We start from the raw sequence: 14,338 nt of genomic DNA on the forward strand, positions 1-14,338 counted from the left end.
TTTCAGCATAGTCTTAGATTACTAAACCATCTTGAATAGTGATTTAAAAAGACGTTCACAAACTACATACAGTGATAGAAGGACATCCCCAGAATAGGAGACCCCAAAGAACTAAGATATTACTCCAAATTGTATTAATGGTTCAAACGGATGCCCCTTTTCCTTATGACTCAGTATAAGGCTATATCCCCCCATATTGTTTGAGGAGTACCACATCACCAGAGGTCATACATCTGCTAGCATTTTCAAGAGGAAAAAGAGTGATAGAGGCCATGATAAATATCACTTCAGTAAAGTATTCTACTAATTCTAATTTTCCTCTGAAGATTCAACTGAAGGTGGTGTTCTTCACTCACAAACACACAGTGTTTCTGAATGCTGACTACAGAAAGACATCTCAGGGCAGCTGAATACCATCCTTTCTGTATAACTACCTGGGCAGGTTCAGAATACCTGTGTGGTCAACAAAGAAAACCAAAGTATATACATCAGTGGAAAAGAGAATAAAGTGATATCAGCTCTATGGGAACAAGACATTCTTGTAGGACCGATTACACTGCAACTCCTGTTCTGCTGGCAGTACTAGAGATACGTGCAGGTGGCATATTTTGCAGCCAGTAATCCAAAGGAAACTGCTGAAAAACAATCACACGCTAAAGCATAACACTGAGAATGAAGGCAGACACAAATGGTCTTTGAGATGGAGAGTGGTATACAACATGAAATGAGATGGAAAACAACTGACACAGGGACAGGCAGGACAGGCACATGAACAGTACAAGAAAAGACATGGAAGCCTGGAAAGGGTGGAAGCATATGGCTATACCATGTGCAACTGAAGTCAGCAAGAGCTGACTCAAACTGGCAAAAATGGAAGGATATACGTAAAGGTAAAAGAATGGTGATGCACAGGGTGTGTGTTGGTGCTGATTTCACAGGAATCTGAAGCTAAGTAGTCAGGAATCTGATGGAAGATGAAAAGCTGGTACACACAATCTTTTTCAGCTGCTAAACTTGTGTTAGATGAAATTCACTCCATCATAACTGAAATGCATGCCCACTGTGAATGCCTCAAGCCACCACAAATCGTCTTTCAGGATCCTGCAGAGCCCTGTCATACATATGGTCTGGATCTTAAATAATTTTAAGAGGATCTTGTCCTGTAAAACTCCAACAACTCACTCAGTAACAAATGTCTTTAAGTTTCAGCAGGAAAAATGCCCCTTTCTCAGTTGTTATCTAGCCTGGCTGCCCCTTCAGGACCTTTGCAAATAAATGGAGCAGTCTTGCCACACTTACTCACAAGGAACAGCTCCTGTCACATGGCAGCCTGCTATAACCCAGTGACATGGCTTGCATGAGTTAGGATTACAGAATCAAGCCTACGGAGACTAATGGATAAGTTGTTCCTCCCTAGTAATCTAAAATTATTCGGTAGCCTCCAGACTCAGGTATTATGTTCTCTCCTGACTCATGCTACCTTTTAGCCCAGGATCCTAATGAATCTGACTTAATAATCCACCCTTCTGTGCTGCTGATCGCTACTAAGTCTTCCCCATCTCTGTTGTCAAAGTGCCATGCTTTAAGAAATGCCAGAACACAGCCTTTGTGGCAGCACTGAGTGAACACTACTTTTAACGAGAATGTACCAAATCTCATTAAAAAAAGATAAAGCCACCTGGATCCTAAGACATCCAGTTTAAAAAAAAAACCAAACAAACAAACAAAAAAACCCAAACCCACAAAACTATTTTGAAACCAATTTACTAAGAAAAACAGAAAGGAAAACAAGTTTTCTGCCAACAAACCTTGTAGCCCTTGTCATCTATTACCACATGAACAAAAGCACTCAGTGACTGACTCCAAGACCATCGTCAATTATTATGACAACATACAGTATAATCCTATTATGTTTACAATATAATACATGTGAGTATTCGATAGAGACTGGCAGCACTTCAGTCACTGCCTCTTCTGTGCTTTAAAAATCAATTTTTCAAACTGAGTTTGCTGTATAACGTGCTCCCTAATTACATACGTTACTGTATAGAAAACAAGAAAAAGATATTGATAGTGATTTCAGGCAAACCTCTTAACATTTAGTGAGGTAAACCATTTTTATTCACACACATTGACCCCCTACCAGCCAGCATGATGTCTTTATTCTATAAACATGCCCCATCTCATTCCACTGACATTAGTGGCAAGTTTTCCAGAAGTTTCAGCTGAAGCAAAATCAAGACCAAAAGGTTCAGAGCCTAGTTTTAAAGGGGTTCTTGCTTCACTGTTTAGTCTACAATTGCAAATAACTATAAAGGTAAACAGGATCATTTAAACATCTGCTTAATTTGTGAATGACATCAGATAACAAGCTTACCAAATGACTCCATTTATATTTGCCAAATCATGTGCAAAATACAAGTGGGAGGTCACCTTGGAAAATATGGACTAAAGACAGATGCTCAGAAACAACTATCTAGATACTAAGAGACCCCATTGTCAGCCCATAGTCAATAACTCAGTCAAATATTCGGGTGGGCTACCTACTTTGCAGATAAATCAGGACACAGGTGTTGAGATACTTAAAACAGTAACTTGCATGCTAGTTTAAGTGTGCCATGCCTAAGCAACAGCACACAAATACAACTATAATGATATCTCTGGAATCTCTCTTCCAGAAGTAACACGGTTCACACAGCTCTTCCTCCAAGTTAGTGAACCTCACTGGATTCAAGATATCATTGTAAATTATTATAATGCACCAGCTTGGGTGTCTGTCATGGTTTAAACCTGGCCAGCAGTCAGTCGCCACACAGATGGTCCCTCACCCTCCCCCACCCCCAGGGAACAGGGAAGAGTGTTGGAGGGGTAAGGGTAAGGAGAGTCACAGGTTGAGATAAAAACAATTTAATAATCGAAATAAAATCAAATTAAGTTAATAATTATAATTATGGTAGTAATAGAAAATACAAACAGGTAATGCACAATGTGATTGCTCACCACCCTCTGACTGATGCCCAGCCTGTTCTGGGCTAGTGATCCCAGAGAAGAGAGAATCCTGGAACCACCATCCCGAAAACCTGAGTGGAGCTTCCCAATCCACCTTTATCTATATACTGAGCCTGACATTAGATATGGAATATCTCATTGACCAATTTGCGTCCATTGTTTTGGCTCTGCTCCACAGCTTCTTGTGTACCTGCGTACCAGCAGGACATGAGAAGTTGAAAAGTCCTTGATTTCTTAGCAACAAGTAAAAACATCAGTACATTATCAACATTCTTCTCATATCAAATCCCATACAATCCAAAACACAGCACTATTCTAGTTACTACAAAGGGAAAAGAAAAACCAAACAATTAACTATATCCTAGCCAAAACCAGAACAGTGTCTCTACACTGTATTCCACTGAGCAGCCAGTTTCAGAGACTTCTTAGCTCAGGATCAGTTAAGAATGAAATCAATTTAGGTTTAAAAATTTAGATTTAAAAGCAGTAGTATTATTCACAGCTTGCTTTTCTCCAGACTGTCCTGGTCCCTCACTATCATGACTTAAATGCATTTCTATGATAAAATGTTACTTAATGTAATAACTGAATTACCAAAAAAAGTAACATTGCTTAATTGATGTAATGTGTAAAAAAGTTGGTTTGATAGTTGGTTTCAGAAGGTAGTGGTTAATGGGTTTTCCTCATCCTGGAGGCTTGTAACAAGTGGGGTAGTGCACAGGTCTATACTGGGACCTGTTCTGTTTTACATCTATCAGTGACCTGGAAGAGGCAATGAAATGATGAAGTATGTTCTCAGCAAGTTTCCAGATGACACCAAACTGGGCAGATCAGTCAAATGTGCTCAAGAGCAGGGCCGCCAGTGAAAGAGACCTAGATAGGCTAGAGGGTTGGGCTGATACGAAATTATGAAATTCAACAGGGACAAATGAAAGTCTTGCACTTGGGAAGGAAAACCCCCCTGAAGGACTACAGACTGGAGACCAAGTGGCTGGGCAGCTGGGGACATTGGCAGCAACAACATGAGCCAGCAGTGTGCCCTGGCAGCAAAGAAGGGCAACAACATCCTGGGCTGTACAACCAGGCACATAGCCAGAAGATCATTAGACATCATTATCTCCCTTCACTCAGCACATTTCCAACAGCATGGAGAATACCATATCGAGAATATGGCTCCCAGTTTTGGGCAGTATGTTGATAATCCAGTGTGAGATCACTGAGGGGCCACCAACATGGTCAGGGGGCTAGAGCAGAGACTGGGTGAGGAGATGCTGAGGAAAGTGGACTTGTTCAGCCTGGAGAAGAGGTGGCTGCAGGAGGACCTAACGGCAGCTTTTCAATACCTGTAAGGAGCTTACCAAGAAGATGAAGCCAGGCTCTTCTCAGTGAGACACAACAGGTCAAACTAAAACAAGAAAGGCCCCAGCTTGACATAAACATAAACTTTTTCACTAGCCAACCATTGGAGCAGGTTGTCCAAAGAGGTTGTGTAGTCTCCATCCTTGGCAGTATTCAAGACCTGACTGAAAAGCTCTGAGCATGTGCATATTGAGGCCACAACTTGAACTCCAGTCACTGACAAGCACTGCCTTGTTCTGCTATTGAAAGGTGCTCAAAAACATATGCCACCACTGGCAGCTCCAAAAGCACAGCCCTGGTTACATGGGGGGCAGAGTCAGAGCAAGTAACAATTGCAGAGTTACATTCTTAAATGTGATGCCCAGCTTGGAAATTTTAGTGCTGGCACAGTGGTCTGAGTGGAGCTGCTTTGCAAATACCTGAAGAATGTCTGGAACCTCATAGAAACTTCTCTGATTCCTGTTGGGGGATGCATTTTCACACTTCAGTGTGATTTATGCAATCTAAGATCCATGTATAAACTTAACAGGAAAATTTGGAATATATGTCCTTGTATTTCTATAGCACCGGCTAAAGAGAAAACAGTTAAAAGTATCAGGCCGAAGAGAAACTGGTACGGTAATTCAAGTATCTGTCTTGGGACATACTTAATATTTTCCCTTCTGACCTTGGCACAGAAATTAGGTCTGTGATAAGGTGCTAGTACAAAGAAAGACTGTATTCCATACCAAAGGAGAATGGGTAACTCGGCAATAACAGAAACAGAACGAATTTAGATAAAATAAAGTGCATGGTTACACACATAGGAGTAAGAATTCCTGTGATAAGTTGGAAATAACAAATGAGGAGAAAGAAGAGGTTGTATCAGTCCATCAGAGGATGACTATGAGCAATCACTGTGATGTGGCACAGATAACACTATGATATTCTGGGCAAGATGTTGGCAGGAAAGATAGAGAAGTATTGATATCAGGATACAAAGTGCTAATCGGAGTGAAACATATTACATGTAAGGTCTTGTCACTCATATTCATGAAAAAATAAATCAAAATGGAGCAATTACAGAAAAGTCTGACTTGAGCTCCCAGGTAACACAGTAATGAAAATAAGATGTTAAAGATGTAGATAAAAAGTATGCTATGAAAGAAAAGTCTGAACAAACTATTAACAAGCTTATAAGATTCACTACTTTGCATACTTCCTTTGCAATATCCTTCATGTATAAATAATTACAATTTCAAATGACCAGCATTATGTACTGTGCTTCTCTAGACATGAGTTTTAGCATATTTTTCTTCTTCATATTTTTCTTAGTCTGTTCCAGGACTATGGATATCAACCATTCTGAAATTTATTTCAACATGGATCCTTAGAAAAACAGAAAAAATTGTTATACTCTGAGAGTTACATGAAAATGTACCAGAAATATCAGTTACCAAGGAGAAACAGAAATAACAGAGTTTGATTTCATAATGAAAAGAAAGTCTGTGCTATTATGAGTTTGTATTGCTGGAATCAGGAATCTTACTGTCATTCTTCAGACAAGATTGCATGGCAATTTGCCTGTTCAATTAATCCTCATGGCTCTCCTGTTAGGTAGGTTAAAGACCTACCTAAGGCCACAAAAGAAAATCAATTAGAATTAGAACACAGCAAGGTCCATCTCCCAGGTGTGTGTTGACCATTAGACCATGCTCCTCTTCTAGGATGGGATCCTGGCAAATCCCAGGCTTTATGGGAAAGAGGCTCTATTTAAACATTTAAAACTTTAAAGCACTTACTGGAATAGAAAAAAAGGAAACGGAAATAGAAAATATGAGAAATCCAAGTTAATCCAAGAAACACGATAGCAATTGATTGCAGTGCTATCTGGAAGGAAAATGCAATCAATACAGAAGGGAAGAAGTCACATAAAAAAAGATATTGCTTCAGTGACTGAAGCAAAGATCATCAAATTGCAGCTAGGGATGATTAATTTCTTCTCACCCCTACTGTACAATAAAAACTAGAAAGCTAAACATTAAGAAATGTCATCTAATGACAATATACATTTCTCTTACAACTCTGTAAAAGTGGCAAAATAGAAGTCTGAAATTGCTATTAGAATTGCTATTCAGTTCTTTAGAAGTGTCTTCCTCACCAAATAGACTGCTTGCTTACTGCAAGGGAGTGTTTTGGTGCACCTGTGCTCCTGGAAAATGATGTTAGCATGAAAATTTTTCTGGCTTTTAATGTCTTCTAGATCTGGTATTGATATTTTGATGACAAATTGATATTTTTGCTGAAAATTTCAGTTTGTTCCAGGTATTAGGAACATAACATTGTTCATGAAAATAATGCTAACATTAACAAAATGTGTGATGTTACTGATCTAAACAGAAAGTACCACACAGGCAAGTATCCTAAATATTAAGCAAATATAGTTTTCATTTAGGAAATAAGTTGTAATGATTTTCTGAAATATTATTTTGTACCTAAGAAGTAGGTCAGTATGGTCCTATATATACATAGAGGATAGCAATGCTATTTTGCTATGAAAATCAGAATCTTTCATTAGAGCATTAGACAATTTTAATTTTTTTTTTTTTTTTTTTTTTTTTTTTTTTTAAGAGAAAGGTAGGCAGTTCCCACTCTGCAACTTGGAAAACTGAAGTCTCATAATCAAGAGCTCAAAAGTCAAGCTCCATTATTCATATTTTACAGTATTATATTCCATGTGTAGCTACAGTAACTCACTGCCAACACTTTCACAGCACAATATTAGATAGAAGCAAGAATGCAAAATCTAGCTCAAAGGTTTTAGTGAGAAGTTCAGAAGAAAATCTTGTCTTTGTGTTTTCTCGTTTTACCTTCCAATTCTCAGCTTGTTCAGTCTCTTGCAGGATGATATCTGAGGGAAATACTTGAATACATACCCTCCTTTGTGTCCTATACTTGCTTTCTGGAATTAACATAATAATTTAAAAAAAAACCAAAAAACAAGACTCCTCTAGGTTACATCAGAAACTTATCTGGCCCTCTGTTAGTACAAGGATAGGAGAAGAATGATGGTCCAATTTCTTTCTCTCTCTCTTCAGATGGGTCAATATGACATAACTGGGGACTTGACCACCTGCCTTTCATAGGCAAGTGAGTCACTCCTAGGATTAAGAACACAGACATTAATGTACACCTGATTCTTGAACCTCAAGGTCAAATCAAACTCTTTTCTCTTTCAGATACTATTAACTCTGAGAATATGAGGTTTTTTTCCCCCCTTAAGTTTCACTGAGTTTTAATTCTAATTTATTTTTAATGTAAGGATTCCCTTAGTTCAGTTTTCTTGAGTTTCAGTTTTTAAAAAAGTTTTAACATTTTCCCTCAGAATTTAAACTCTTCTTTCTTTCCAAGGTACAGATGACATTATAAAATGAATACTGTTTCTTTAAAGCTGACACAGTAAGAACGAGCAGACTGTCTTAGATTGCAGGCCATTTCATTTCTCATAAGCATGCTATCATTAGCTACCTTTAGGAGAACGAATTATATTGATTGGTTCAAATCAAACTTGTGACCTGGTGGCAGTATTAGATGTTTGTTACAAAGCATCATCTCCTCATTAATCTTTCAATAGACAGCATGATCCGAGAAGCCAGCAGCAGTCACACCACGCTTACTCTCTCGAGTGATGCCACCACAGAGGGCTCCCTTATTGGATCAGAGCAATTACTGGCCTTACAGCGCAGATTCTGAAAGCCTTATCAAATTTCCTCCTAGATATGGCAAGCTTACAAATAATCATGTGCTGTTTCTTGGGTGAGGACATCATGGAATTACACCAAAATGCAGTAAGCTCAAGTCATTTGCAATTAAACATGTGACTCTCAATTCTGAGATGATACATCTTCATTTACAGTCTATGAAGTATTTTACAGAAAGCCGAAATACATAAAATGAAGGTGTCTTTAAAAGTTCCAGTCAAAGAATAGAAAACTGCCAAATCAGATTTCTTTATGGGAGCAACAAAGCAGAATCTCTGGTATCTGGATTGCTGGCATCTCAGTGCTGTGACTTAAGGGAACTGGGTAACATCTGCAAATAAACAGACAGTATGAGAAAGAAGCATCTGTTCCTGCGTACCTAAGCACTGCTGGAACAGAGCCCAAGAGGGGGACATAGGTGCTTATTTTCAGCTCAATAGCACGTCATAACAAGGCCTGGGGGGGAAACTCTAACAACACATGATTATTTGCATGTAAACATAAAAGAAGTTAAAATGTTAGTGGCTCTGAGTGAAGAAGTGTCTTAATATACTGCAACTGACCTGTACTTCCAGGGATCCTCAGGCATAAGGGTTGTATCACTAAGTTATCTTCTGCAGCCGTATGAAGGTAGCATTAAAATCTGAATGCAAGACATCCCATTAACCCCTGCAACCATTAAAATAAAAATTAATGTAGCAAAGCACAAACTCTCCATTATAAGAGAATTTAAAAATACACACTGCAGAAATGTTCTTAGTCATGTAGCTTAAAAAATCATTCTGGCTAAATTACCAAGTTTTGATCAGGGATATGGAAAAGTGACATGCAACAGTGCACACTGATGTAATGTAATAATGTAACTGTCCCACTATTGCCTCAGGCAAAGTTGTGAGCACCTTCCAGTCCCACAGACGTTACACGTCCTAGAAACACCATCCATGGCCACACCCATGGCAAATCCAACAGAGTTGTCCACTACCAATATGACCATGAAAGGACAGACAGCCTCCCTAGAGTATCAAAATTAAGACTGGCTTCCTTTCCCACATGAAAAAAGTCCCAAAAAAGACACTTCCAGGACAAGTACAGTTAGATAAAATACAGGACAGGTAGGTGAGGCTAATGATGTAAGTTGTGGGTTCATTTTATTATGGGCAGTACAAAACATCAGCATGACTACACAGACTCCAGTGGTTCAGAGTTTGGAATTTGGTCTTAAAAAGATAATCCGAGCTTTACTGAAGTGCTTCCTTTTTTATTATGCCGTTGGCTTGGGCACTTAGTTAAGAATTTATCTCCTCTTGTGTTCAGCAAGAAACTTCTGTTATTGTTCTCTCAAGTCCCTCTACCAAAGCACGTATACTTGGAGAAGCAAAATAATACTGCCCTAATTCATGTGATATACTCTATCATTTCCTGCATGATAAAAATCAGTCCCTAGTCTCTTATGCCTGGGTTGTGATAACAGCAAAAAGACCGACAAGACGAGCTGACCCAGATTTCTGAGAGACAGATTCTCTGAACAAATCTGGACCTGGTATTTGCCAGAAAAATCAGCCTTCAAGTTTCACACTAATCTCAAAATACTTCTTCATGACATGGTTCCTCAGTGAGGAATATGGACTTTGGAAAGATTTAAACTGTAATAGGCTGTCTTAGCTCACACACACTCCAGCTACCAGACAAGTTTTGGATAAGATACCAGTATTCTGAAAAAAAATACAAGTCGCTGGTAAAAAACCTTTTCAAATGTGAACATGCCATTCTGATGCAGAAACTGAGACTCATAAAAGGGGAAGAAAATACATAAGGACTGTCAAGATAAAATGAAATAGAACATGGTATGATTATATATTTTCAGTTGCACATAGCATGCATTCATTTTTTAAAAAGACTGAAATTTAAATATTTCTAACAGAAAACCATGCATCATAACCTTCCGGTGCATTTACATTACAGCAAAATTTTAGCAGCAATAGGCAAATACAACAAGTACATTCCAAATTCTGACAAAACAGTTGTCAAGCTAATATACACTAGGCAAGATTGTAAGCCTAGATAGTAAGACAGACTTTCTGGATGACAGTCGTATGTCTTGACAAAATGCAGTAATAATAATGTTAATAAGCCTAACAGCCTGATTAATATTCAGACACATGCATATGAAAAATTTTAACCAGTGCAACTATCTTAAAAGTTACCCAGGGATTATTTCAGCTGGATCTGAAAAGTAGGCATCTATGAGGCAAAAGGTAACTGCTGTGTTACACAATTGTTTTGGTTGGGGAATACATTCCAACTGAAACTGCAGAAATAATTTAGGCAGCTATATAAATATAATTTAAAGATATGGAGGTTAACAACCTTGAAAAGAATCTTTACTGACCACAAATGGCTTCTTTCCAAAAGACACCTCAGTATCACAGCATTCCACTACACCTTCCTTGAAGCGTGAATCCCAAATACTTAATTTTTAATACCAATTCCTTGAACACAGACATGGTCAGTAGATGTTTCCAAGTTTTTATTAAACCTAATGGACCCTGACACACAAAATGTGATAAAAATCAAAACACAGCGATAAAAACTAGTGTGAATCATACAGGTTAATCATATGCACCATGCACCTATTTTAAGCATAAGGCTGATAGACTGTTATTTGTTCTTTTTAATTCCTGGAAACAGATACATTAAGAAATAATTGTACACTTAATTTACTATAAGTTTTCCATCAGTAATCTGTATATTACTACCATACTGTGAAATGTTGAAACAGGAAGGAATTATATAATGCTCTGACTTTTAAACTCCATATAATTAATAAGCCATCCTTAAGAAGTAGTAGATGTCTGAAAGACAAACTCTTTACATCTAATAGAAGGACTAAGAAGGTATAATTTAATTTTCCAACTTACCAAGCAATTGAATTCCTTGCTCAAATTGCTGGAGATTGATAATAAACTGTAGGTGTCATCATGATCATGGTCATACAAGCCTATTATAATGAAGACAGAAGCAGTTTACATTTTTCAACAATGCTATTCATTTCACCCAAGAAGTCAGAAGTGGGTAATTTCCAATAGCAAACAATAATGTGACATATGAAACATGTCTGACATAACTAACTAGTAAATCAGTCCACATAAAGCCATTTGTGTTAGAAAAAAAAAGAAAAGAAAAAGGACTGGAATAGCAGAACACTGCTTCACAAGGTATACAGTTCCACAGTTCTTGACTGAACTGCAAGCAGCTAGACCTAAGTGTCTTCCTCATGCAAACTGAGCTTGTCTAATGGCAATAGTTCTTTCCACAGAAAGAAACTGTGTATCTCCATGCTTCCCTCAGGCTTTTGCTTGCTTGGCTGGAAAACAGATAAAATGGAGCAGCTCATCTGCTTCTCAAAAGATGATGAGAATTCTTTTCATTCTAAGAAAATATTTTGCATTTGAAAAATTGTATTTTCTGACAACAAAAAAATCCTACCACAATCCCCATTTTGCCAGCTATAACTTCACTTGTCTTTCATTATTCCTTCCCTATTTTTCTGTTCTGTAAGTGAAGGCTTCTGACTTTTTTGCTTGACCACCTAGAAATGCTCCAGGGGGACAAGATACATGAAGCAAAATCAAATAAAATTAACAGAAACTAGATCTTTCATATATAATCACAATCAGTTGGAAACTTCAAAACAATACTGAGGACATTCCTTGAAGTTTTGGAATAAACAGTACAGCTTCATTAAAAATTTAAGGTGCTGTAGTCAGAGAAATGTTAATGTCTTGAGTGTTAGACTTTACTTTGCTCAGCCAGTATCACTGATATCATTCTGATGCATTAATAAATATAGCTGAATATGTTTTCTGAATTTTGTCAGAGGCCTGGCAGTAAGCTCATTGCAACAAGGAAATCTTTTGGAAAGCCTCTATAATGATAACCTTCCTGATAAATACTCAGGGTAGAAAACAAAAAGCATGATAAAAACCACTGGGTACGGACTTTGAGAAAGACCTGAATCTATGCTTACAGAAGGATGACAGATCCTTGCACAAAGGATACTGTCATTTGTTTCTTATTTGATAGTATGAATTTAATCTCACAATGGTAATACAGAACTCCAGCAAATATTTTCATAAAATTCTTGTATTTGATTCTATACAGAACTTATAGTTACAGGCTTGGATCCTGCCTCCTTCATGCATGATACTTCAAAGAACAACCCCAGCTCCTTTCAGAAAAATCCAAACTCTCAAAGGCTCACACCAGAAATGAAACAGGGAGGGAAAATTAACTTGTCTGAGAGGACTACCGTTAACTCACAGTTCTCATCAGATTAATACAGAAATTGGGTTCCTAGCCTGGTCACCGTTTTTTTTTAATCTTATATATGTGATGCAATACTTAGGTGTTGTAAAGGATTAAATCTTTAAACCCTGATAGAGCACTTATGCAAGCAAGCCCAATGAAGTAAGTAACTAAATGTGAGATGTGACTTCCATGAAGAAAATCACACTATGAGAAGTTTAGCAAAGGTTTCCACAGCTTTCAACTAACATGATTACAGGAGAGGAAGGAATAACCCAGATAAGGCAAAAACACAGCAAATTTTTAAAAAAGGTTAAATTAGGTGAATGTACTAAATAGGTTCTTATAACCTACTTCACCTGTGAAAAACCTAAAACCTAAAGTGCAACTTTAAATGTTATTAACAGAGCAAGGCCTGGTTTAAAATAATACTCATGTTGAATCTTACATGGTAAAGTACTGTGCTGAAGCCAGAGTAACTGGAGATAATGGTACCTGATTAATTCATAGATGGATAATTTTTCTGTAGACAATTTAGAATTGAACAGAGGAAATAACTCACCAGTACTAAAGGATGATAAGACAGATGTTTGTACTGTAGACATCAACAACCATCTGGAATCTGGACTGTTTAGTTTAGAACACATGGTATAAGAATGATTGGTAGTGAGAGGAAATACTGTGAACAAGTTTACAAAATCTAACATTCCAAAAACAGACTTTCTGCTTCATGAAACAAAACAAACTTCACTAAGTTTAATGCCAGAAAACAACCAAAATAATTCACAACCCTGCCTCTGAATATCTATATTTTTGCTGATCTTGCTGCAAAATCATAAAGTTTCATTAACTCTGTACTATTTCAACATCAGAAATACATATTCTGCATGTTTGTATACAGTAGTTAGCACACATTTTCTAGACACCTTTTAAAAAGATTTGCAAGCATGGCTGAGCCTTGCTCACATACATAACAAAACATGAAACTAGATGTATTTTGAGGGGGTTTTGGATTTTACCAAGAGCTTTTGGCACAGCATAACTCCCTCCTATGCTGTCATTCCAGATCACAGATTTGAGAAAAACAAAACACATTCTCATTTACTTTTAAGTCTGTGGTATACTGTATCTAGCATGGAATTTCTCTGTAAGCAAAATTCACTTAGGTAAAGCATTATTTACTAATCAAGTGTTTGGTAATACATGAAGCAATTCAAATACCCCTATACAATCAACAGTGTACCTTCCAAGGACTGTAGAATGTATATTCTTCAGAGATCAGGAATCACCTACCACAGTGAGTCACACAAAATCCCAATACTTGGTTTCTTTCCAAACAGTCTTACTAGAACACCAGATTGAAAACTCAACTAAAGACTTAATTGTAAATTACTTTGTTTTTCTAATATGCACTGCAATTCTAATAATCAATCAGTTGTAAAAAGGTTTCATTTGCACGTGACAATATGGGGTAACATCCACTACAAGGAAATCGAAATACATTATCGGTGCCAGATAGGTTTTAATGACTTGCTTCGGGTTCTTCTTCTGTGAGATAGAACTCTTGCTTAGAAAGTCACACAGAAGATATGAAACTGGAGAAATTAATCTAACTTACAACCAACAGAAATGTTAAAAATATAAAATCCAATGGAATATGCAGTTATAGTTAGATAATGCAGTTATAGTTAGATATAAATGGTATTTTTATATGTATTCATATATAAGCATAAAACAAAGTACGTGTTACCAAACTGTATGATTGGTGCTCATCTGGAACACTAGCTTGGTAAAAAATGTATATGAAACCATGGTTTGTATACCAAGGTATACTAGTATATATGTCCATTGAAATACAGAGATTAGAATCTGCAATTTGTACCCAACCTAAAGACAGATATTCTATCTACCATACAGAACAGAGC

The 14,338-nt window shown here is 37.3% G+C and overlaps 1 long non-coding RNA gene across 1 annotated transcript; it reads right to left on the reverse strand.

Moving 5' to 3' along the window:
* Positions 1–7,000: 7,000 nt before the first annotated feature.
* On the reverse strand, positions 7,001–13,045 carry LOC141969906 (uncharacterized). Its single transcript, XR_012635114.1, has 4 exons — positions 12,976–13,045; positions 11,027–11,106; positions 8,672–8,777; positions 7,001–7,508 (listed from the first exon to the last, which is right to left on the reverse strand). It is a non-coding gene; the product is annotated as an uncharacterized LOC141969906 (long non-coding RNA).
* Between the last annotated feature and the right edge of the window lie 1,293 nt (positions 13,046–14,338).

This window comes from Athene noctua, chromosome 1, assembly GCF_965140245.1.
Source record: "Athene noctua chromosome 1, bAthNoc1.hap1.1, whole genome shotgun sequence".
Lineage (NCBI taxonomy): Eukaryota > Metazoa > Chordata > Aves > Strigiformes > Strigidae > Athene > Athene noctua.